General features: G+C 38.5%; 1 protein-coding gene across 3 annotated transcripts in view; it reads left to right on the plus strand.

The window, feature by feature from the left end:
• The window catches only part of FAM181A (family with sequence similarity 181 member A), an 88,337-nt gene that overhangs the window by 57,180 nt on the left and 9,069 nt on the right, over positions 1–22,088 (plus strand). For 2 of the 3 annotated variants that reach the window (XM_056810513.1, XM_056810510.1), the window contains exons 3-4: positions 3,023–3,137; positions 3,707–3,842. The gene's annotated coding sequence lies outside the window, so the exon portion shown is untranslated. The remainder of the gene's footprint in view (positions 1–3,022; positions 3,138–3,706; positions 3,843–22,088) is intronic. The other variant, XM_056810512.1, reaches the window with a different exon arrangement.

The raw sequence follows: 22,088 nt of genomic DNA on the forward strand, positions 1-22,088 counted from the left end.
ATAAAACACTTTTCACATAAATAAAGTCATATTTGAAGAGCTGGGAAAATATTAATTGCTTATGGGTGGATTAGGCCAATATAACAAATGACAATTTTACCTAAATTAATGTGCTTACTCAGTGCCACTCTGTAATCCAACTGTCAAAAAAATTTTATTGAGCTAGAAAAATAATACAAAATTCATCTAGAAGAACAAAAGGTCAAGAATGTCAAGGAAATGAATGAAAAAAATGTGAAGGAATGTGGCCTAGCCATATCATATTTGCAAATAGTATTACATAGCAGTAATCATCAGAAAAATCTGGTACTGGCTAAGAAATAGAATGGTCTATCAATGAAATAGATTGGGTATTCAATACACAATAGGTAATGACTACAATAATTTTCTATTTTATAAATACAAAGATCTTGGCTTTGGGGACCAGAAATCACTTTTTGACAAAAATTTGCTGGAAAAACTGGGAAGCAATTTGGCAGAAACTAGGTATAGACCAACATCTCATACTATAAACCAAAATAAGGTCAAAATGGATCCATGACTTAGATAGAAAGGGTGATACCATAAGCAAATTAGGTGAGCATGGAATAGTTTATCTACCAGTTCTATGGATGAGGGAAGAGTTCATGACCAAACAAGAGATATAGAGCATTATAGAATACATGGATAATTTTGATTACATGAAATTAAATTTTGTACAAGCAAAACAATGCAGACAATATGGGAAAAAAAGTAGAAAACTCAGGGGAAATTTTTAGAGCAAGTTTCTCTGATAAAGGCCTAATTTCTCAAATATACAGAGAACTGAGTCAAATTTATAACAATACAATTCATTCCCCCAAGTGATAAATGATCAAAGGATACAAACAGGCAGTTTTCAGATGAAGAAATCAAAGCTAACTATAGTCATATGAAAAAATGTTCTAAATCACTATTGATTAAATAAATACAAATGAAAATATCTCTGAGGACCCACCTCACACATATTATATTGGCTAATATGAAAGAAAATAAAAATGAAAAGTGTTTGCGGGGTTGTGGAAAATTAGCATTTTGAGTGGAATTGTAAACCATATTGGAGAGCAATTTGTAACTATTTCCAAAGGCTTATATAACTGTGCATACCTTTTGACCCTACAATACCAATACTACATCTGAATCCAAAAAAGATTTTTAAAAGGCCCTATTAAAAGTGGCTCTTGTTATTGTGGCAAGGATTTGGAAATTGAGGGGATGCCTGGCAATTGAGGAATGGCTGAATAAGTTTCAATATGTGATTATAAGGAAATGATGAACAGGATGATGTCAGAAACAACAGAATAGATCCACATGAACTGATACAAAGTGAAATGGAAAGAACCACGAGACCATGGTATGCAATAAAAGCAATTTTGTAAGATCAACAAGCTTACAAGCTGTGAATGACAACTATTCTCAGCAAGACAAAGACCCAAGACAGCTCCAAGGAACCTGTGATGGGAAATGTGGTCCACCTCCAGAGATAAAAACTGAGGGAATCTGAATGTAAATCAAAACATACTATTTTTTTCTTTCATTCATTCATTCATTCATTCATTCATTCTTTCTTTCTTCCTCCCTTCCTCCCCCCCTCCCTTTCTTTTTTCTTTCTCTTCCTTCCTTCCTTCCTTCCTTCCTTCCTTCCTTCCTTCCTTCCTTCCTTCCTTCCTTCCTTCCTTCCTTCCTTCCTTCCTTCCTTCCTTCCTTCCTTCCTTCCTTCCTTCCTTTCTTTCTTTCTTTCTTTCTTTCTTTCTTTCTTTCTTTCTTTCTTTCTTTCTTTCTTTCTTTCTTTCTTTCTTTCTTTCTTTCTTTCTTTCTCTCTCTCTCTCTCTCTCTCTCTCTCTCTCTCTCTCTCTCTCTCTCTCTCTCTCTCTCTCTCTCTCTTGTCTGCATTTTCTTTCACAGAATGACTGGTATGGAAATATATTTTGTGCGTCTGCAAATTACTTGCCTTCTTTATGAGGAGAGGGGAGGGAGAAAATTTAGAACTCAAGATTTTGAAGATCAAATGTCAAAAATTGCTTTTGCATGTAATTGGAAAAATTAAATATTTTATAAAAAGAAAAATATTTAGGGGAGGAGTAAAAGAGTGTAAGCTCTCTAAATGGAGGACTACATCATATCTAAACTGGATATTTCCACTTTTGCCCAGCAGTGTGCTCAGATGATCACTGACTTGAGGCATACAGATGGCACAATATAGTGCATGACTTGGAGTCAGGAAGATGAGTTCAAATCCAGCCCAAGATATTTACTAGCTGTGTGATCGTGGGCAACATAACTTTTGTCCATCTAAGTTTCCTAGTCTGCAAAATAAAGACAACTACCTCCTAGGGTTGTTTCAAAAATCAAATGAAATAATATTTGTGAAGTGCTTTGCAAACTTTAAAGCACTGTAAAAATTCTAGCTCTTAATAGCTATTAAAGGTTTGTAAGGTGGAAGCAGGATTAGGCTTGTTTTACTTGGCCCCAGAGAATAGACCTAAGTAAAAAATACTAAGGGACAGTCAAATTATAGGGAGGCTAATTTCAGCTTATGTTTAGGATAACTTCCTGACAACAAGAGTTGTCCAAAAGTGAACTGGCCTGTCTTGGGAGGTAATGACTTAGCTTTCATTGGAGGTCTTCAAGTGAAGAGTAGATAATCATCTAGAAATTATTTTCTTCAGGTGGAAGAGATAACCTCAGATCTCTGACTTCCTTATTCTAAAATTTATGATTCTATGTCTGTATTGCTTAATCCATAGGGTTATTGTAAAGGCAAAATGAAATCAAATAATTAGAAAAAAATTTTAATTCATGCAATGCTAATGATGAACATTCCCCTCTTCCCCCTTTCTCATAAATTCCTTAGAGTATCCAGAATTATGTATCCCCCACAATCAGTTAGTATCAAATTTCAGTTTATATTGTACTTTACAATTACAAAAAATATTACTTAGTTCATGTAACTTGCCTATCACCACCTCCTGCTGAAGTGAACATGATGGGCATTATTTTTCAGATGAACAACTGTGAATGACAGCTATTCTCAGCAATACAAAGATCCAAGATAACTTCAAGGGACTTGGGATGGGAAATGCTATCCACCTCTAGTGATAAAAAAAAATGACTCACAGGTGAAGTATATGACCAAGGTCACTTATCTAGTCTTCCTTATCAAATGTCATCTTATCCAAGAGTTGGTTGCCCCTCTCTCCAGATGAGATCATGGTCCTGTCTCTGCCCACTGCACAAAAATGGTGCATAAAAGTGACAGATCTATGACTCACTTATAAATACTAGAACCCTAGAATATTGGGAAGTAGGGCAAGGGGACTTCAAATATTTAAAAGACTGTCAAGTGGAAGGGGGAGTTGACTTATTCTGCTTGACCCTATCTTGCAAGACTAAGAAATGAGTCAAAATTTCTAGGGAGTAAATTTTGTTACACTACACTGAAAACTTTCCTAACAGTTTTCCAGAAATGGAATTGGATTCCTCCAGGTTAAAAATCTTGCTGTCCTATATTGTATGAATTGATTGGCAGTCTTCCACATCTTTTTGGTCTGTGGAACCATTTCAAATGGTCAAAAGACCATATGGATTGAGCAAACTATTTCTTTGCATCCCTATGCACCTAGTTGCCTTTAGAACTCAATAGGTTCCCTGGATTGAATGAATTACTATTCTACTACGTTTGTTTAAGCATTGAAGAGAAGGGAAAACCAGCCAGGAGACCCTGAGGACCCTTCAAGACTGCAATATGAGAACTATTAGCACTGGACTTGGGGCTCAGAGATATGGATTCCAATCTTTCCTCTCCTAGTAATTAACTACCTCAGGTAAGTCTTTTTCCTTCCCTGAACTGTAGTTTCCTTATCATTGTACTTTTCCTTTAAGTCAGGGGTCCCCAAACTTTTTACACAGGGGGCCAGTTATCTGTCCCTCAGACCGTTGGAGGGCCGGACTATAAAAAAAAACTATGAACAAATCTGTAGACCACTGTCTGGGATAGCAGAGGCTGCAGCGCTGGCTGTGATGGGTCTGTCATGTCTTGCACAGGCCCATCACTGCCACCACTATACTGGGCAGCAGTATACACAGTGCGGAATCCCCTCCCCTAGATCGCTGCTCACCATGCTGACGTCTTCCATTGTGCAGCCACATAATCCTTTGTGCAGTGCCTCGTTCTCCTTCAGTTACTCTCAGAACAAGGCGCCATGCAAAGGATTGTCACCGGAAGTAGTACTGTACATGAGCGATGCTGGGCTTTGCAGCGCCACCACATACAGTGCTCCTCTCACTGACCCCCAATGAAAGAGGTGCGGCTTCCGGAAGTGCGGTGGGGGCGGGATAAATGGCCTCAGGGGGCCACATGTGGCCTGCAGGCCGTAGTTTGGGGACCCCTGCTTTAAGTTCTAGTCCTGTGCAACCTCTTCCATGAAGCTTTCCTTAATTGGCCTCCTCAAACTGGAAGTGATATCTCCATCATCAGATCTCAGAAAGTGATATAAGGTATTAATTGTACTCAGGAAGATCTGGGTTTGAATTCCTCAGGCACTGGTTGGGCAAGTTACTTAACCTGAATCTCAATTTCCTTATCTGTAAAATGAGAGAATTGGACTCTATGACCTCTAAATTTCTTTCCTTCCCTAAACTCATTGTTTTATGATCCTCTAACATGCTCATATTCTAGTTTACATTGTATTGATTTGTGATCATGTTTTATCTTGCCCAATCCCAAGCCCCCATCTACCATCAAAACTGGCCTATAAGCTTCCTAAGGGAAAGACCACATCATATCGAAATAGGATATTTCCACTTTTGCCTGGCATTGTGCTCTGTATTCAGCAAGTATTTATGAGTAGCATTACCTTAACATACAACCTTATATAATGAGTGCATTCAAAATTAGACAAGTGGTACATTAGATAAGGCATCATAGGGGGCAGCTGGGTAGCTCAGTGGATTGAGATCCAGTCCTGGGTTCAAATCTGGACCCAGATACTTCCCAGCTGTGTGACCCTGGGCAAGTCACTTGACCCCCATTGCCTAGCCCTTACCACTCTTCTGTCTTGGAGCCAATACACAGTATTGACTCCGATATGGAAGGTAAGGGTTTAAAAAAAAAAAGCATCAGGCCATGAAACAGGAATATCTAAATTCAGGGCACACAGCAGGTATGATATCAATGCTAGTTAATATTAGAAAGGTATAGATTTCTTGAAATACTATTTTTAAACCTCTATATGAGACAAAAGAGATCTGCCAGGCAATTGGGGTTAAGTGATTTGCCTAGGGTCACACAATTAGAAGTGTCAGAGGTCAGATTTGAACCCAGGTCCTCCTGACTTGAGGTCTAATGCTCTGTCCACTGTGCTACATAGCTTCTCCTTGATATATTGCTGAAGGAGCTGAGTTGATCTAACCATTCTGGAAATTAATTTGGATTTAATGTCTGCATTTTGAAACCAGATATTCCACTTCTAAGGGGTCAATAATGGGGGAGGGAGGTCACATATAAACCAAAATATTTATAGCAGTACTTTTTAAATTAGTAAAGAACTGGAAACCAGGTAGATAGCCATCATTTGAGGCAAGTTATGGTTTGTAAACAAAATGGAAGATGACTGAAATTAAACAAGGTGATATAAAGTTAAAAAAACAGAAACATGAAAACAATTATTTTTTGTCTCCCTCCATTCTTCCCTCTCCTTTCCAGAATGAACAAGCAATTCAATCTGGGTTATAACAGGTATAAAAAATGTACAACATACTTCTATATTATTCATTTTTGTAAGTGAATAATCTTATAAAACCAAAACCCCCAAGTCATAAACCCAAGTAAAGAAGTGATAATCGTGTTTCCATCTGTATTTCTATTCCAACAGTTCTTTCTCTGGAGGTGGATAGCATTCTTTTCAAAAGTCTCTCAAAATAGTCCTGGATCCTCCATCATATTGCTGTTAGTAACAAAGCCTATCACACTTGATCATCCCACAATATTTCAGTTATTGTGTATAATGTTCTCCTGGTTCTGCTTATTTCACTCTGCATCAGTTCATCCTTCCAGCTCTTTCTGAATACATCCTGTTTATCATTTCTTACAGCACAATAGTATTCCATCACCATCATATACCAAAATTTCTTCAGCCATTCCCCAGTTGATGGACATCCCCTCAATTTCCAATTCTTTGCCACACCACACAAAAAAACCTATTATCTATCATTTTGTACAAGTAGATCCTTCCCCCACATTTTTTAATCTCTTTAGGATACAGACCTACTAGTGGTATTACTGGATCAAAGGGTATGCACTGTTTTCTAGCCCTTTTTGCATAGTTCCAAATTGCCTTCTAGAATAGTTGGATCAGTTCCCAACTCCACCAGCAATGTATTAGTGTCCCAATTTTGCCACATCCCTTCCAACACTTATTTTCCTTAACTGCTATATTGGCCAATCTGATGAGGTAGTACTTCCAAGTTATCTTAATTGGCATTTCTCTAATCAAGAGGGATTTAAAATATTTTTTCATATGATTACTGATCGCTTTGATTTCTTCTTCATCATCTGAAAACTGCTTGTTCTTATTCTTTGACCATTTCTCAATGGGGGGAATGACTTAAAAATTTGACTCAGTTCTCTACATATTTGAGAAATGAGGCCTTTATCAGATAAATTTTCTATAAAATCCCCCCCCATTTGGTGTTTCCCTTCTAATCTTGATTACATTGATTTTGTTTGTTAAAAACCTTTTAAATTTAATTTCATCAAAATTATTCATTTTACACCCCATAATGTTCTCTCTCTCTTGTTTGATCATAAACTCCCCTTTCCCTTACATCTGATAAAAACATTCTGTGTTCTCCTAATTTGCTTATGGTATCACCCCTCATGTCTGAATCAAATGCATATTTTGGCCTTATCTTGGTATAAGACATGAGATATTGGTCTATGTGCAAGTTGTTGTTTTTTTAAAGAAAGTTGGAAAATGCTTAATGAGGTCTAATGAATAAGACCATTACCTACGAGGGAGATTAGGGAAAACTTCCTGGAAGAGGTGGCATTTGAGTTCAAGTCTGACATATAGGTAGGGGCCACTAGATGGTGCAGTAGATAGAGCATTGGGTTTGGAATCAAGATGATGTCTTCCTGAGTTCAAATTTGGCCTCTGATATTTATTGACTATGTGAACCTGAGTAAGTTATTTAACCCTGTTTGCCTCAATTTCCTCATATATAAAAATGATCTGGAGGAGGAAATGTCAAATCACTGTAGGATTTTTTATCCAGAAAATCCCAAATATGGTCATGAAGAGTCAGACACAACAGAAATGACTGAACAACTGTGCTAAGTTCTAGGGATATTTTAAAAAATGGTAAAAGATAGCCCTGCTCTCAGGAATCTTAACGGGGGAGGCAGCAGGCAAACAACCATGTATGGATAATCTATAGATGGGATAAATGGAAGTAATCGGTGGAGGGAAGCCACTAACTTTAAGGGGAGGTTGGGAAAGTCTTCTTGCAGAAGGTGGGATTTTAGCTAGGACTTGAGCTAGGAAGCAGAGATAAGGAGGAAGAGCATCCCTGGCATAGGGGAGAACCAATGACAATGCTTAGAGTTAGAAGATAGCATCTCGTTCAAGGAATAGGAAGGAGGCTGATGTTGCTCTAACATTCCTTGTCCCAAAGTTACTTCAAACGCTATTATTCTCCATGACTCTGTACTCTTCTGAAGGTTATGGGAAATCTGCATAACTTTGATTCCTTCCATCCTTTGTGAAGGGTAAAGATACACTGGAATCCACTGGAACATTGGTGATAACTTCCCCCCTCCTCTGCTTATTCACAAGCTTCCTTGTTTGTCTCTAGCTTTCCTCTGTTTCCTGTTGATGATTTTCCTCTAGGAACTAACCCAGCCCCAAATCAGGGATCCCAAAGTACTGAGCCTTTGGAGTTGGCAGACTCCCTTTATACTGGAAAATTCAATCCCAAATCCCAGTCTCTCTCTAAGCCCCAAACTAGCCCTCAGGGCTGAATTGTTCTCCTGAAATTTTTTTCTGAGAATGCATTTCTCCAGCCAGGCAACTATGCAAATAGCTATGAAGCCACTTACTAATTTCAGGGCAACTTGACCATTATCAAGGGGGATAGATAGGTATCTCGGGAAGTTCACCCCTTAAGAACGCAAGTTGAGGGCAAGGAATGGGAAGGGGGAGGGAGAGAGAATTAATTAGGTGTAATAACTCTTCATATTGCAAGCCAATAGTCCTCCCTACCTGACAAGGGAAAGATGTTTTCAGAAGCTGGGAAACTGGATAAACAATGGCTGAATGGGCCATTTGCTGATTATGTAAATTGTCCCCTCCAAAAGAAAAAGGTTCCAGACAATATTTTCATGGAAGTTAAAAAAAAAAAGTCTGTGCTTTGCATCAAGTTGGAATCTGAGGTCAGGAAACACTGAAAAGGGAGGGATCTTAAGTCTTTGGTACATGATCAAAATAGATATGGGGCCCATGGTCGTAAAAAGATGGTCGGTAGTAAGAATTGGGAAATATGGAGGAGTGAAATGTCATAACCCCCCCCCAAAACTGGACGGTTCCCTAAAGGAGAGGGAAGAGTAGGAGCTGAATAGAAAGAGGTTCAAATCCTAGCATTAACACAAACAGAATTGTAAAACCCTGGGAAGCCACTTCTCTCAGATTCAGTTTCCTTATCTATAAATTGGACTGAATGACACTTGCAATAGCTACCTTGCAAGATTATAAGGAAAGTACATCATAAACCTCTAGTTAATATTTGTAGTAATAAAACCACGTGTCATTTGGCAGGATATTTATGAAACTGAAATCAGTGAGGCCCAACAGCATTATTCTCTCTTTCTCTCTCTTTTTAATGCTTAATCTTCTGTCTCGGAATTGCTGTCAATTCTAAGAAAAGCAGTGTGAGCTGGACAATAGGGGTTAAGTGACTTGTCCAGGGTCACACAGACAGGAAGTGTCTGAGGCCAGATTTGAAGTCAGGATCTCCCATCTCTGGTCCTGGCTCTCTATCTCCTGATCTATCTAGATTCCCCTGGTATCTTATTCCATCGTATTCATTCCAAGGCAAGGGATCTGTTTAGAGCTTAATAGGACTTTCACATTCACTTGCTTCAGTCACCTTTTTGGCCAATGGAATAAACCTTTCTCATCAGCCCATTCCTCAGGGTAGGTATCTCCCCAACTCACCAATGGGTTTAACGACTGCTGGCTATCCTTAACCTGGTTTAGCCTATCTGCTGAGTCAGTTTTACTGGCATGGAGCTACCTAGAACCACGGGTGAGAGTTGGGTGAGAGATGGATATCAAAAGTGGGTGAGCAGCCCTGAAAAAGGCTGGGCAAACCTTCTCAGCAGAGCTGCTAGTTGTCCTTGAACACCCGACAGACCCTTCTTGATACACCTACTATTGTATTGAGTGCTGTGCTGCCCTAGAGGAGTTACAAAATTTAAATAAGGCCCAGGGTCTACCTTCATAGAGCTTACCCAGTCTAGTAGGGGAACAAGACAGAAATATCAAGAGCACAATAATACGTCAGCACATAATAAGAAAGGTGACATGAGGGAATGGAAAGAATCTTTACTTACTGAGAAAATCCCAGAGATCCTATATTTAGCTTAAAAATCAGTGGTAACCCTGGAGAAGAGAAAATACAAGGGGATATGACAGCTGTTCTCAAGTATTTAAAGGGCTGCCCTATGGAGTAGGCAGCAAGATGGCACCATGGATAGAGCACTGGACTTGGAACTGAGTTCAAACCCAGCCTGAAACACATACTAGCTGTGCAAATCACTTCATCTTCTTTGCCTCATTTTCCTCAACTGGAAAATGAACAGAGAAGGAAATGGCAAAGCACTCTGACATCTGACATCTGAGAAAACCCATCACAAAGAGTTGACCAGACTGAAATGACTGAGCAACAAATTAGAGAGGGAGTAGATTTGATTTACTTGGCTTTAGAGGAGAGGTGTTAAATGTAATGCCTACAACACTCAAATTTGGTAGGGAAATATTTAATGAAATAAATTAAAATGCAATACAACATAGATAATGTTAACATGTGGTTGTCTAAGTCATTATGCAGCCCACCAGGAGGGATCCTTATATACTCCTTAGTGGCCCCATTTCTATTTGAGCTGATACCACTGCTCCAGAGAACAAAATATGGAACAATGGGAGGAAGTTATAAAGAAGTCAATTTAAGTTTGATGTTAGGAAAAACTTCTTAAAATTAGAGCTTTCTAAAGGTAGAATGGGCTAGAATCAGGAAGATCTGTGTTCTAGTCTTGCCTCTATCAAATTCTATTGGTGACCCTAGGTAAGTCCCTTAACATCCCAGTGCCCTCTAGTAGCTCTCTAAGGCTAAAAGATACAGGTGGCTTTTGTCTGATCTACATCTTTAGAAGGAATTTCCATATGAGGAGTTCTCCACACCAATGAAATAATAGGTCTGGACAAATACAAATAAAGTATAATTAGAGACAGTGTGATATAGTGAATAGATCCCTGGACTTAGAGTCAGGAAGACTTGTGTTCAAATCCTAACTTGGATACCTTATTATTATTTTAATTTTTGAAAATATTATAATTACTTATTATATATTATCAAATGTGATACTTGTAAAACCATTGAGCACAATGCCTGGCATGCAATAGACACTATATTAGTAAATTCTTATTCCCTTCCCCTTCACCTGTTGGCAAGTCATTTACTTTCTACCTCAGTTTCCTGTTCTATAAAATGGGAATCGTAATTGTATCTGTTTCACAGGGTTGTTGTGAAGACAGCTATCATGACTTTTCCCACCCATCTTTTCTTTTCTTTTTTTAAATTTTATAATATTTTATTTGATCATTTCCAAGTATTATTCATTAAAGACAAAGATCATTTTCTTTTCCTCCCCTCCACCCCCCATAGCCGACGCGTGATTCCACTGGGTGTCACATGTGTTCTTGATTCGAACCCATTGCTATGTTGTTAATATTTGCATTAGAGTTTCGTTTAGAGTCTCTCCTCTGTCATGTCGCCTCAACCGCTTTGGTCAGGCAGTTGCTTTTCCTTGCTGTTTCCACTCCGATAGTTTATCCTCTGCTTATGAATAGTGTTTTTTCTCCTAGATCCCTGCAGATTGTTCAGGGACATTACACCGCCACTAATGGAGAAGTCCATTACGTTTGATTATACCACAGTGTATTATTCTCTGTGTACAATGTTCTCCTGGTTCTGCTCCTCTCGCTCTGCATCACTTCCTGGAGGTCGTTCCAGTCTCCATGGAACTCCTCCACTTTATTATTCCTTTGAGCACAATAGTACTCCATCACCAACATATACCACAGTTTGTTCAGCCATTCCCCAATTGATGGGCATCCCCTCGTTTTCCAGTTTTTGGCCACCACAAAGAGCGCAGCTATGAATATTTTTGTACAAATCTTTTTGTCCATTATCTCTTTGGGGTACAGACCCAGCAGTGCTATGGCTGGATGAAAGGGTAGATATTCTTTTGTCACCCTTTGGGCATAGTTCCAAATTGCCCTCCAGAATGGTTGGATCAGTTCACAACTCCACCAGCAATGAATTAGTGTCCCTACTTTGCCACATCCCCTCCAGCATTCATTACTTTCCTTTGCTATCATGTTAGCCAATCTGCTTGGTGTGAGGTGATACCTCAGAGTTCTTTTGATTCACATCTCTCTGATTATAAGAGATTTAGAACACTTCTTCATGTGCTTGTTAATAGTTTTGATTTCTTTATCTGAGAACTGCCTATCCATGTCCCGTGCCCATTTATCAATTGGAGAATGGCTTGATTTTTTGTACAATTGATTTAGCTCTTTATAAATTTGAGTAACCTTTGTCAGAGGTTTCTATGAAGATTTTTTCCCAATTTGTTGTTTTCCTTCTGATTTCAGTTACATTGGTTTTGTTTGCACTAAAGCTTTTTAATTTGATGTAGTCAAAATTATTTATTTTACATTTTGTGATTCTTTCTATGTCTTGCTAGGTTTTAAAGTCTTTCCCCTCCCAAAGGTCTGACATGTATACTATTCTGTGTTTACCCAATTTACTTATGGTTTCCTTCTTTATGTTTAATTCATTCACCCATTTTGAATTTATCTTGGTGTAGGGTGTGAGGTGTTGATCCAAGCCTAATCTCTCCCACACTGTCTTCCAGTTTTCCCAGCAGTTTTTATCGAATAGTGGATTTTTGTCCCAAAAGCTGGGATCTTTGGGTTTATCATATACTGTCTTGCTGAGATCGCTTTCCCCCAGTCTATTCCACTGATCTTCCTTTCTGTCTCTTAGCCAGTATCAAATTGTTTTGATGACTGCTGCTTTGTAATATAGTTTAAGGTCTGGGACTGCAAGGCCCCCATCATATGTGTTTCTTTTTTCATTATTTCCCTGGATATCCTTGATCTTTTGTTATTCCAGATGAATTTTGTTATGTTTTTTTCTAAATCAGTAAAGAAATATTTTGGGAGTTCAATGGGTATGGCACTAAATAGATGAATAAGTTTGGGTAGGATGGTCATTTTTATTATATTGGCTCGTCCTATCCATGAGCAGTTAATGTTTTTCCAATTGTTCAAGTCTAGTTTTAGTTGTGTGGAGAGTGTTTTGTAGTTGTGTTCATATAGTTCCTGTGTTTGTCTCAGGAGATAGATTCCTAGGTATTTTATTTTGTCTAAGGCGATTTTGAATGGGATTTCTCTTTCTAGTTTTTGCTGCTGAGCTGTGTTGGAGATATATAGAAAAGCTGATGACTTATGTGGGTTTATTTTGTATCCTGCAACTTTGCTAAAGTTGTTGATTATTTCAATTAGCTTTTTGGTTGAATCTCTAGGATTCTTTAAGTAGACCATCATGTCATCTGCAAAGAGTGTTAACTTGGTCTCCTCCTTGCCTATTTTGATGCCTTCAATTTCTTTTTCTTCTCTAATTGCTACTGCTAGTGTTGCTAATACAATGTCAAATAGTAGAGGTGATAATGGGCATCCTTGTTTCACTCCTGATCTTATTGGGAATGCATCTAGTTTATCCCCATTGCAGATGATATTAGCTGATGGTTTTAGATATATACTGTTTATTATTTTTAGGAACATCCCTTCTATTCCTATGCTTTCTAGTGTTTTTAATAGGAATGGGTGTTGTATTTTATCAAAGGCTTTTTCTGCGTCTATTGAGATAATCATGTGGTTCTTGTAGGTTTGCTTGTTGATGTGGTCAATTATGTGGATGGTTTTCCTAATATTGAACCAGCCCTGCATCCCTGGTATAAATCCTACTTGATCATGGTGGATGACCCTTCTGATCACTTGCTGGAGTCTTTTTGCTAGTATCCTATTTAAGATTTTTGCATCTATATTCATTAGGGAGATTGGTCTATAGTTTTCTTTCTCTGTTTTTGACCTGCCTGGTTTTGGAATCAGTACCATGTTTGTGTCATAAAAGGAGTTTGGTAGAACTCCCTCTTTGCTTATTATGTCAAATAGTTTGTATAGTATTGGGATTAACTGTTCTCTGAATGTTTGATAGAATTCACTGATGAATCCATCAGGCCCTGGGGATTTTTTCTTAGGAAGTTCTTTGATGGCTTGTTGGATTTCATTTTCTGATATGGGATTATTTAAGAATTCTATTTCTTCTTCTGTTAATCTAGGCAGTTTGTATTTTTGTATATTTTCATCCATATCACCTAAATTGGTGTATTTATTGCCATATAATTGGGCAAAGTAATTTTTAATGATTGCCTTAATTTCCTCTTCATTGGAGGTGATGTCCCCCTTTTCATCTTTGATGCTGTTAATTTGCTTTTCTTCCTTCCTTTTTTTAATTAGATTGACCAGTACTTTGTCTATTTTGTTTGTTTTTTCAAAGTACCAGCTTCTTGTCTTATTTATTAAATCAATAGTTCTATCATTTTCAATTTTATTAATTTCTCCCTTAATTTTTAGGATTTCTAGTTTCGTTTTCTGCTGGGGGGTTTTAATTTAATCGTTTTTGAGTTTTTTTATTTGTATTTCCAATTGATTGATCTCTGCTCTCCCTAGTTTGTTGATATATGCACTAAGGGATATGAATTTACCTCTGATTACCAGTTTGGCAGCATCCCAAAAGGTTTGAAAGGATGTCTCGCCATTGTCATTTTCCTTGATGAAATTGTTAATTGTTTCTATGATTTCTTCTCTAACTAAACAATTTTGGAGTATCATATTGTTTAATTTCCAATTAGTTTTTGATTTGGTTTTCCATGTACCATTACTGAACATTATTTTTATTGCCTTGTGGTCTGAAAAGGCTGCATTTATTATTTCTGCTTTTCTGCATTTGTGTGCCATATTTCTGTGACCTAGTGTATGGTCAATCTTTGTGAATGTGCCATGTGGTGCTGAGAAGAAGGTGTATTCCTTTTTATCCCTATTTATTTTTCTTCATATGTCTATTAATTCTAATTTTTCTAAGATTTCATTCACTTTTTTTACCTCTTTCTTATTTTTTGATTTGATTTATCTAAATTTTATAATGGTTGGTTTAAGTCTCCCACTAATATGGTTTTACTGTCTATTTCTTCCTTCAATTCTCCTAGTTTCTCCATTAGAAATTTGGGTGCTATATTATTTGGTGCATACATGTTGATTAGTGATATTTCCTCATTATCTAAAGTCCCTTTTAACAAAATATAATTACCTTCCCTATCCCTTTTGATCAGGTCTATTTTTGCTTTGGCTTTATCAGATATCATGATTACCACTCCTGCCTTCTTTCTGTCAGTTGAGGCCCAGAAGGTCTTACTCCATCCTTTAATTCTGACCTTGTGGGTATCAACCCACCTCATGTGTGTTTCTTGAAGACAACATATGGTAGGGTTTTGGATTCTAATCCATTCTGCTATTAGTCTATGTTTTATGGGTGAGTTCATCCCATTCACGTTCAAAGTTATGACTGTCACTTGTGGACTCCCTGGCATTTTGATAGCCTTCCCTAATTCTAACCTTTTCTTCTTCAGCTCTACCTTTTAGTCCAGTGATTTACTTTAAATCAGTCCCCCTTGTCCCCTCCCTTGATGTTTCCCTTTTTAGTCCCTCCCTTTTTGTTCCCTCCCCCTCCCCCCTCTCTTTCCTAGGACAGCCACAAAGGACAGAACACAAACCAATGGGGAAAGGTACCTAAACACATACTTTGAGTCAATAAAAAGCAAAATTTCCTAACAGTAAGGGCCAACAAGGTAATGAGTCCTCTGTCACTAGAGGTGTTCAAAGAGAGGCTTAAACCATAGTGGTGATACCTGTCCAAACACTGATAGCCTCTGACAAGAACCATTTCAAAGGCAGTGGCACACGGTGCCCTGTGGGGAAATCTGGGGTAGTGTATTCCAGGTTACACACTTGAAAGTTAAGGGAATTCCCTCATCTGAGTTGTGCCATTTTGAATTCTCAACAGGAGAGAGAAAGATCATATTTTCAGTTCATTATCTTAAAGAGAAAAAAAGGGCCCTTCCAGCCAATGATTCTACAGCTGGTTAAGGCAAAAATGAAATTGTGTCTCCCCTGAAAGGGGAGGAAGAGAGCTGTGTATGGGGGGAACAGTTCTACTAAGTACACATTGAGGTAGAAGTAATCATTCCAAGGACACCAAGGTAGCGTAGTGAAGAGAGTGCCGGCCCTAGAGTCAGAAAGTCTAATTTTCTTGGCCTCAGACACTTGTCACTTATGCCTGTTTGCCTCAGTCTCCTCCTCTGTAAAATGAGCTGGAGAAGGAAATAGCAAACCACTCCAAGTATCGTTGCCTAGAAAACCCCAAATGGGGTCACAGAGAGTGAGACACAACTGAAAAATGACTGAATGACAACAAAGATCAGACAAAATAGAGGCAAAGAAATACATGGTAATTTCTGGAGGGACCAGTAGCTGGGGTGAGGGGATGGTCAGAACATTAAGCTGAGTTTTGAGGGAAACTAGGGATTTTCTTTTTTTTTTTTTAAACCCTTACCTTCCATATTGGAGTCAATACTGTGTATTGGCTCCAAGGCAGAAGAGTGGTAAGGGCTAGGCAATGGGGGTCAAGTGACTTACCCAGGGTCACACAGCTAGGAAGTGGCTAAGGTCAGATTTGAACCTAGGACCTCCCGTCTCTAGGCCTGGTTCTCAATCCACTGAGCTACCCAACTGCCCCCAGAAACTAGGGATTTTCTAAGAGGCAGAGATGAAGAGGGAGGGCATTCCAGACTTTGCCAATGCATGGGAGATGGAATACTCTGTGAGGAACAGCAAACACATACCAAGCTGGAACTGTAAAGTAGTGGTTTTTCCTGCGACAGCTACTTCGAGAGGTACAGGATGGAAACCCTGAAAATAGAGCTGGGACTTGGGGGCAAGGGAGACAAGCTGCTGCCTACAGTGATACTGGCCAGAGAGCACAATTGCTGGATAATTTCAAATAGTGTTTGAAATTCCAGAGGAAAAAAGAACCTTAGAGCCTAGAAGTTTTAGAGATCATCCAAGAGGACAGCCTAAGATAGTGATGGGGGTGAGAGGAAGAGGATTCATGTCAAATGTGAGTAAATTCCAGCATAGCCATGATAAAGGATATGCAAATGGAAGAAATATGAAACTAGACTAAGAAAAATAGGCTGGAATCAGATTTTAAAGGACTTTAAATACCAGGATGAAAAGTCTCTTTTTTTTCAGAAGCCATGGGTAGCCACTAAGAAGCAGAGAAATGACATGGTCAGGTTTATCCTTTAGGGAAACTATTTTGGCAGCTGCCTAGAGGCTGGATTAGAAAGGGAAAGGACTGGAGACAGGGCGACTAATTGGAAAGCTACTAAAGTGCTCAAAGGATATTAAACTATGGTAGAGATCATATGAGTGGAGAGAAAGGGACAAATATGAATGGGGTAGAAGTAGAAGCAATTAGACTTGACTACTAATTAGATTAGAGGGGTGTAAGACAGATGGAAGAGTTCAGGAAATGATGATAATAAACTAACAAAACTAGAATACTTACTATATGCCAGACACTGTGCTAAGCACTTCACAATTATTATCTCATTTGATCTTCACAACAGCCTGAAGAGATAGGTGCTATTTTATACCCATTTTACAGATAAGAAAATTGAGGCAAACAGAGTTTTAGTGATTTGGTCAGGTAACACAGTAAGTAATTGAGACCACATTTGAAATCTGACCTTCCTGGCTCCAGACATATCCTCATAAGTGTTTGGATGATTCCAAGTTTGCAAACCAAGGTGATTGGGAAGATGAGGTACCTTCAACAAAAACAGAAGATTTGATGGAGGGCTGAGTTTAAAGGTAAAGATAATGAGTTCCATTTTGGATGTATGAGATTGAAACACTGGAACACTGGACCACATTCACTGGGTTAAAATCTAATAAGGATAAATGTAATAGTCTTGCACAAGTTCAAAATATCAGTTTCATGAGTATAAATCATGGCTAGAAAGTGTTTTTGTTATTGTTCTCTCTTTTCAGCTGTGATCAACTCTTTGTGATCCCACTTGGGGCTTGGCAAAGACAATGGAGTAATTTGTTATTTTCTTCCTTATCCATCTCATCTTACAAATGAGAAAACTGAGGCAAATGGGGTTAAGTGACTTATCTAGGGTCATACAGCTAAGAAGTGTCTGAAATCAGATTTTAGTTCAGGAAGATGAGTTTAGTCAGCACTCTGCTCACTGTACTACCTAGCTAGCTAGAAAGTAGTTCATCTGAAGATCTGGATGTCAGTATGAGCCAATCACGATTCATTTTTGATTGCCAAAATATTTTTCTGTGCTCCTCTTCTTTTTAAACCCTTACTTTCAGCCTTAGAATCACACACACACACACACACACACACACACACACACACACACACACACACACACACACTATTATCTCATTTGATCCTCATAACAGCCTGAAGAAATGGGTGCTATTTTTATGGCCATTTTACAGATAAGAAAATTAAGGTATATATGTATATATGCATACACACATACTAAGACTTTGAGAAGTATCTCAGGGCCACATCATGATGGCTTAAATAATAAGCCATAGAGAAATAGATGTAGCTAGCATGCAACTCCATATTTGTTGTCTTATTTGTAAGTTTTGCTAGATTCCAAGGTAGAAGAGTGTTAATGACTAGATAATTGGAGTTATGTCACTTGCCCAGGAAGTGTCTGAGGCCAGATTCAAACCCCAAACTTCCCACCTCCAGGCTTTGGTTCCTTCTCCACTGAGCTACCTAGGTCCCTGTATACTCCTCTTTAAAATTTTTTTTCTCCTTTTTAAATTTAGAATATTTTTCATGGTGACATGATTCATGATCCCCACACACACTCTTTCCTTCCCCCTCCTGAAGTCAACAAGTAGTTCCATTGGGTTATATATGTGTATATGTGTATTCAAAACCTATTTCCACATAATTCATATTTGCAGTAATGATTCTCTAACATAAAAACTCTAATCATATACCCATTGTACTACATGTTCGATCATATACTTTTCCAATGCATTTCTGCTCCCACAGTTCTTTCTCTGGATGTGGATAGCATTCTTTCTCACAAGTTCCTTTGCATTGTTCTGGATCATTGCGTTGCTGCTGGTAGAAAAGTCCATTACATTCAATTGTACCACAGTGTATCAGTCTCTGTGTACAATGTTCTCCTGGTTCTGCTCCTTTCACTCTGCATCAATTCCTGGAGGTTGTTCCAGTTCACATGGAATTTCTCCTGTTCTTTATTTCTTTCAGTACAATAATATTCCATCACCAACATATACCACAATTTGTTCAGCCATTCCCCAATCAATGGACACCCTCTAATTTTCCAAAATTTTGCTCCCATAAAGAGGGTGGCTACAAATATTTTTGTACAAGTTTTTTTTTCCTTATAATCTCTATGAGGTACTATAAGGATGATATTAGAAATGTTGACAGTGTGTGTGTGGGAGGTGTAATCACTTTTCTGTGGCAGTTATTCTCTAGGAGTTGGCATTTACTCTCAGGGAGTGGCAGTTACACTCTCTCAGTGTGCTGGGAGCAGGTGACATCTTCTTTTCTCTCTCTCCTCACTGTCTGAGGTAGAAGGAACGGAGGGGAAAACCAGAAGGAGTTAAGTGATTTCCTTTTCCATCTTGGGAAACACTAGTGACTATTGCTCTTTCATAAATTCTTTTATCTCTGAAAAGACCAAAGAAAGACCTGATCTTTGGTTTGGACTCTGAGTTCGCTAAGGCTCAGAGTCCTAACTTGGTTCTTGCTGAGGTTCAGCCAGTTGGCCTTTGTTATTTTTATAACTTGGAGACAAAGTTAAGAATTATATACTTCTTATAAGGATAATAGTGTAAGTTTATTGTAGAACAGGGAAATTTGGGTTAGTCAGATCAGGAAGGATCAGAGTAGCCTGTGGAAACAGGAGAAGCTGTTCCTTATGGAACCAGGGAGTTTTGTTTGGGTGGAGTTAGAATCCCTTAGAGTTAGAAATCCTCTTATATCCTTATATTCTCAATAAATAGTTTTTTGTATAACAAGAGTCTCCTTAGTATCCTTGAGCCTGGCCCTGAAGGGAAGTTCATTTATGAGCTTAACTTCACTTATATAAACTGAAGATACTTTGCAAGTACAGCAGAGTATCTAATCAGTTTATATCTGTAATCAATTCATTGCTTATTATTTTTACAGCACAGACAGCTGTGTTATGGCTGGGTCAAAGGGTAGGCATTCTTTTAAAGCCCTTTGGGCATAATTCCAAATTGCCCCCCTATACTCCTCTTTTTAAAAAGACTGAGAATGGGGGCAGCTGGGTAGCTAAGTGGATTGAGAGCTAGGCCTAGAGATAGGAGGTCCTGGGTTCAAATCAGATACATTCTATCTGTGTGACCCTGGGCAAGTCACTTAACCCCCATTGCCTAGCCCTTATCACTCTTCTGCCTTAGAGCCAATACACAGTATTGATTCTAAGTCAGAAGGCAAGGGTTTAAAAAAATAAAAATAAAAAGACTGAGAATGAGGGAGATCACAGTTCCACTGTACTCTGACCTGGCCAGACCTCAACTGCAGAATTGTTTTCAGTTCTAAGCCTCACATTTTAAGACATTGGTAAGATGGAGAATGTCTAAAGTTGAACAGCTATAATGGCCAAGAGCCCCAAGTCCCTCTGATATGAAGATTAGTGTGAAGAAATTGGGAGAAGAGAAGACTGAGGGATGACATATCTTCAAGAATTTGATGGAATATCATCTGGAAAAGATTTGGTTTGTTGGTTTTGGTCCTAGAAGATAGAATTATAATGAATGAATGCAAGTTGCAGGAAGGCAAATACAAAGAAAAACTCCCCAATGATGTGAACCATCCAAAAGTGACATCACATTGGTGGCTAATGACCCTGTAAGGAATCCTCTGATAGGAGATTTCAAGATAAGTCTTGGCAATGTTTTGGAGGGATTTTTTTTTTTTGGTCAAAAGTTGGACTAGATAGTTTCTGGTGTCTTACCACCATAAAATGCCAAAGGAACATTCAAGAGTAGATGTTCAGGGGGCAAGTAAGGGCTCAGTGGATACAAAGGTAGCCTGGAGATGGTAGGTCCTGGGTTCAAATCTGGTCTCAGACACGTCCTCACTCTGTGACCCTGGGCAAGTCACTTAACCCCAGTTTCCTAGCCCTTTCCTTGATTCTACTTTGGAACCTGATATTTAGTAGCAAATTCAAGGCAGAAGGTAAGGTTTTTAAAATAAAAAAAAGATTTTCAGCAGGTAATTGACAACAAGGAAATTCAATAGAAATATTAAAGGCTGAATCCATGGATTCATTTATGATGATATTGGCAATTAGTTGGGACAGTGGATAGAGCACCAGGTCTGAAATCAAAAAAAGATCTAAGTGCAAATCTGCCTTTGGATACTTTCTATCTGGGTAAACTTGGATAAGTCACTTAACCCAGTTTGCCTCAGTTTGCTCATTTGCAAAATGAGCTGTATAAGGAAATGGCAAACCATTCTAGTAACTTTGCCAAGAAAAACCTAAATAGGGTCACAAAGAGTCAGATACAACTTTACAACAATAACAGTGAAACAGGAAGCAGGTGAGATCACCAAGGAAGAGGAAAGAGAGAGAGCAAAAACATGGGAATCAAGACGGAATCTTGTTAGGAACCCCATGCTCAGAAGACAGTAGATAGAAGGTAATCTACCTATACAGTATGAGAAGCAATCTGGTAGGTAAGAGAAGAACCCCAAGTAAGGTGTCATGGAATCCAAGGGAGAGATTACCCAGAAAGAATGAATAGTCAGAAGGGTCAAAAGGTGCCCAGAGATCAAGTAGGATAAGGACTGAGCAAAGGGCATCAGATTTAGTGGTTATTTCACAGTACTCTCCTCTATTGTCCAACCAAATAGGATTACTCGCCATCTATGAATATACTCTTCTCTATTTTGCCCTCTCCATCTTTGAGAATATCCTGCCCATCCTTCAAGACCCAACTTACAAGCTACCAACTTCAGGAAGTTTTCCTCTATTATCCTTCTACTAGTCAGAAATGATCCCTCCCTAATACTGTGTGACCTTAGGAAAGTCATTTAACTTATTTGGCCTCAGTTTCCCCATCTATAAAAATACCTTCTAGCTCTAAGTCCATGATCTCATATTCTCATAACACATTCATATAGAAACCACCATATTTAATAAAATTAAATATTATGAAATAATAAATGAAAAAGGTAGATATAGTTTGCTATAAAGAACATAGGACTAAGAATACAGACACCTAAGTTTGGGCTTTGGTTCTGGTCCCAGGGCAGCTAGGTGGTACAGTGGATAGAGGGCCAAGCCAGGAGTCAGGAAAACTCATCTTCATTAGTTCAAATCCACCTCAGACATTTATTAACTATGTGACTCTAGATGGTCACTTCACCTTGTTTACCCCCATTTCCTCATCTATAAAATGAGCCAGAGAATGAAATGACAAATGAGTCCAGTATCTTTGCTAAGAAAACCCCAAATGGGGTCATGGAGAGTTAGACATGACTGAAAAATGACTGGTCAA

The sequence above is a fragment of the Monodelphis domestica genome, chromosome 1, assembly GCF_027887165.1.
Source record: "Monodelphis domestica isolate mMonDom1 chromosome 1, mMonDom1.pri, whole genome shotgun sequence".
Lineage (NCBI taxonomy): Eukaryota > Metazoa > Chordata > Mammalia > Didelphimorphia > Didelphidae > Monodelphis > Monodelphis domestica.